Genomic DNA, 4,504 nt, shown 5'->3' on the forward strand with positions numbered 1-4,504 from the left:
TCCCACTTGTTAGCAAACCAGATGGACCCGCTAGCCTTTTCTTTCTCAGGCTTTGGGAAAATGGAACACTCTCTGTGACTTAAGCAAATGTCACCCACTGCCAGCCGTTCCCTCTTTACAGGCGTGCTTCATGTCAAAGGCTCTTTCAGTGTGGGATATGTTGTCTTAGGTTTTGTTTTGTTTTTTTTAACCCCAGAGAGGTTCTCACTGCGCAGTCCAAGCTGGCCTAGAATATGCAGAGACCTGCTGTCTCTACCTCCCAAATGCTGGGATTAAAGGTGTGTGCCACCATGTCCGGTCTAACCATGAAATCTGATGCCTATATGCCTGGGCACGGATGACTGGGAATACCGAGGTCCCAGGGTGAGCCTTTCAGTAGCTGTTGACCTGTTACTGCATACCAAGCACCTGTCAGAAATGGCCTCTAACCAGCCAAAGCACGTGTGGTCACTTGAATTAAAATAGGCTTCATGGGCTAATGTATTGATTGTTTGGCCATTGGGGAGTGGAACTACTTGAGAGGGATTAGGAGGTGTGACCTTGTTAGAGTAGGAGTGGCCTTATGGAAGGAAGTGTGTCACTGGTGATGAGCTTCAGGTTTCAGAAGCCCAAGCCAGGCCCAGTGTCTCTCTCTCTCCCTGCTGCCTTCAGATCTGGATGTAGAACTCACAGCTACCAGGTCTACCTGTGTAGGAACCATGTCCGACTGGGCTGCCTGCCTGTCTTGCTGTTTCATGTCCTGTTTCTAGCAGCTTCCATGTCTGTGTTTATCTTGGTTAGCTAGTCGTGTTTACTGCTCTGAGAACGAGCCCCTCCCTTCCTCGAGACTTTTCCTCCTGTGTGCAATCACCTCTTGAGGGATTTCACCTGGGAGGAGGATTCCTGTTTTCTTGCCTATAAGAAGGCTCTTTGGAACTCTGGGGGAGAAGAATAAACCGCTGCCGCGGCTGTTGCTCTCTTAAGCACAAAGGACCCGCTGTGTTAGTGTGTTAGTGTGTGTGTGTGTGTGTGTGTGTGTGTGTGTGTGTGTGTGTGTGTGTGTGTGCATAAGTTAAATCCGCAGTCCCTCGCCCTGGACTTGGTACCCTGGTGGCGCGGGCACCACAGGAAGGGATGCTGTTTGGCTCACAGTTTCCGAGTATTCTCTTCAAGGTTGGCAGATCCATCACTTTGGGCCTGAGGTAAAGATGAACATCATGGTGGACAGGGCATGATGGAGCAGAGGTGCTCACCTCACAGTAGCCTGGGAGTGGGGAGACAGGAAGAGGTCAGGGACACCTGCCCCTAGGCACCAACTTCTCACTCTAAGCCCCGCCTCCTAATGGATCAGTCCATTGCCTAAATTAGTGCCTTTATGACCTTAACTCCCCTCTGTAATGACAAGTTCTGGGGTCTGACTAGGCCTTCAACATATGAGCCTGTGAAGCCATTTGTTTGGCTGTTTTTCCTTAAGGGAAAGGGAGTTTGTTTGGCTCACAATTCCAAGTTACAGCCCGTCATTGCAGGAAAGTCAAGGCAGCAGGAATTTGAAGCAGCTAGTCACACCATGTCCATAGGGAAGGACAGAGCAATGGGTTGCTGCATCATTGCTTACTCTGGGGTTCAGCATGTTTTCTCTCTCTCTCTCTCTCTCTCTCTCTCTCTCTCTCTCTCTCTCTCTCTCTCTCTCTTCTTTTTCAAATCAGGCTTTGTCTGTCTGTGTACCCTTGCCTATCCTGGAACTCACAGAGATCCACCTGCCTCTGCCACCCAGTGCTGGGATTAAAGGCGTACTTCACCAATGACCAGCTTCTTTTCTTTTTTATTAGAATACCTTTTATGGGTGTTTTTTTTTTGACAATGTTATACATATCAACAATGCATTCTGATCTAACCAACTCCCAACTCCCCAACACTCCACTACTCTCCCGACATAACGCCTCACACATACACCTTTGGGTCCCTTCTGGGTTTTTGCTTGCCTGTTTATCTGTGGGTTGTAACCCAATGGGCCCAGTGAGTACTGCTTGTTGGGGTACTGCCTGATTTTCTTGCTCTGCTTTGGAAAAGGTCTTATGGATGTAACCACAGATGTGGTGAGTTCATGTGGGTAACAGCTATATCTGGTCCCCAGAAGACAGCCGTTCACAGCACTCTTCCCCTGCTCCAGCTCTCACAGTGTTTCTGCTCCCTCTTCTAGAATGTTCCCTGGGCTTCAGGAGGGAGGAGATTGGCAGTGCTTGAGGTCTATTTTATATCAAGCCACAGTAACAAGAAAGCCATTAAGAGACCGAAATAGAAGTCAGAGCACCTGTTGTGTTTGTCACAGTCGGGCATCTTCTGAGGATACTGAACTTCTCCAAGTTGAGTCCACATCTTTCAGAGCCTCATGGCTGACACCTATGGAGCGGCAAAGGTAAGATGAGCCTCAGCTTCAGGCTCCTCATCTTTCTAACCAAGCATTCTTTGACACCAGCCTTAGAAGTTGTTTTACCCTTGGTGTGTAAGGAGCCCAGTTCCACGCTGGCTAAACCTTTCACCAACTTCCTCGTTTTCTATGCTGATTGTCAGAGGTGGACAGGAACTCACAGGGTAGGTCTGGATTGGTAGACTGCCCCAAATCTTATGTCTGACTGTCCCACCGTGGGAAAGTAAATTAATATGTCTGGGCCTCCACTGTTCATCTTTCCAGGGGTAATACAAACCTATTTCTCATCACTGTTATCACAACTTGCAAAGCTGTGCTGTGTTTGAACTAAAACCAACATCCAGTAATAGGGATTCTTCACTGGGACCCCTTCCCTGGAGAGCTAACTAGTATACTCTACACAGTAGATATCCAGCCAAGCATCACCCTTGCCTGGGACGGGTAAACAGACGCTGAGAGCCAGACTCTCCATCTTCCCTGTAGCTGGGGATGCTGGTTGTTAGACCCCAAGAAAGCAATATGCAGGGACACACAGCAACTCCAAGCTGAGATCTAGAAGTCCAGAGAGGCTAGACTGCAAGGTCTACGCCTGGCACCCTGTAAGTGCCCCAGAGACAGAGTCCCCTGCTTGCTGTTGCCAAGTTCAGAGATGTGTTGACACTTATAACCCAAAGCTACTTCTGATAAGTGGTCAAGATCACAGATAATTCTGAGCCACTTGCTTAGTTAGAGGCCAGAGGTCCAAAAAGATCTCCAAAGGTGACCCAGGATCTGGGGATGTAGCACAAAGTTGGAGCTCTACCCAGGGTGCAATGTACACAGACTTGGTTGGCCTCCATCTCTAACACCACAGAAAAGGTGATGTAATCCAGTATCTTAATAAACATCGCCCAACACACACACACACACACACACACGTATGCACGCACGCAGTTAAAAAAGGCTCGCTCTTTCGGCTGTTCTTGCTGGTAGACTTGCTATGGCTGTGTGATCCGAGGGCAGAGGAAAGGCACGGGTTCTGTGTTCGGAGTGCTCGTGAAACGCTGCCAAAAAAGCACTGTGAGCCTGCATGCTATGGACTTTGCTGAGCGGCATAGCTATATTAAAGGCATCCGAATCGTAAAGAACATCACTGATGATCCTGGCAGTGGTGCTCCCATCATGAAAGTGGTCTTTGGTTATCCCTACCAATTTAAGAAGTGAACGGAGATACGGAGCTGTTCATCACCACAGAGGGAATCCACACGGGCTGGTTTATGTACTACGGCAAGAAGGCCCAGCTGAATATCTGCAACGTTTTGCCGGTGGCCACCATGCCTGAGGGTACTATCGTGTGTTGTCTGGAGGAGAAGCCTGGGGACAGGAGCAGGCTGACCCGAGCCTCCAGGAACTATGCCACAGTCACCTCCCTCAACCCAGAAACCAAGAAGACGCGAGTGAAGTTGCCTTCAGGGTCCAAAGAGGTCATTTCCTCAGCCAACAGAGCTGTTAACCGCGTTATGGCTGGTGAAGGCAGAACTGACAAACCTACCTTAAAGGCTGGCCATGCCTATCACAAGCACAAGGTAAAGAGGAACTGCTGGCCACGAGTTCGGGGTGGGGTCATGAATCCTGTGGAACATCCCTTTGGAGGTGGTAACCGCCAGCACATGGGCAAATCCTCCACTATCTGAAGAGATGATGCCCCTGCTGGGTGTAAAGTGGGTCTTTTTGCCGGACTGAGTGACTACGTGAAACCAAAACTGTACAGGAGAAGGAGAACTAGAGCTCAGGAGCTAATAAAATATGTCCTTTGGGAGGAAAAAGACTCTTCGAATCTTCAGGAACCCAACTAAATAAGACAGATAGGAAGGAAGGAGGGAAGGAGAGAGAGAGAGGGAGGGAGGGAGGGAGGGAGGAAGGGAGGAAGGGAGGGAGGGAGGGAGGGAGGGAGGTTGAAAAGGCCATTGAATCTATAACATAGCACAGGCCTTGGGCTCTGTCTGTCTTCTCTCCAGCCTCCATCCAAAACCTCAAGTCTACTTTCTACATCAGGAGTCATCTTTTTTTTTTTTAAATCTCAATTTTTGTAGTTTATTAATTTATTCAGATTACAAC

The 4,504-nt window shown here is 48.9% G+C and overlaps 1 pseudogene across 1 annotated transcript; it reads left to right on the forward strand.

Annotated features, from left to right (window-relative positions):
- Positions 1–2,400: 2,400 nt before the first annotated feature.
- LOC311588140 (large ribosomal subunit protein uL2-like) lies at positions 2,401–4,212 on the forward strand (annotated as a pseudogene). Its single transcript has 2 exons — positions 2,401–2,571; positions 3,380–4,212. The product of its transcript is annotated as a large ribosomal subunit protein uL2-like (transcript).
- The last annotated feature ends 292 nt before the right edge of the window (positions 4,213–4,504 follow it).

The sequence above is a fragment of the Acomys minous genome (assembly GCF_964271855.1).
Source record: "Acomys minous genome assembly, chromosome: 17".
NCBI classification, from domain to species: Eukaryota; Metazoa; Chordata; class Mammalia; order Rodentia; family Muridae; genus Acomys; species Acomys minous.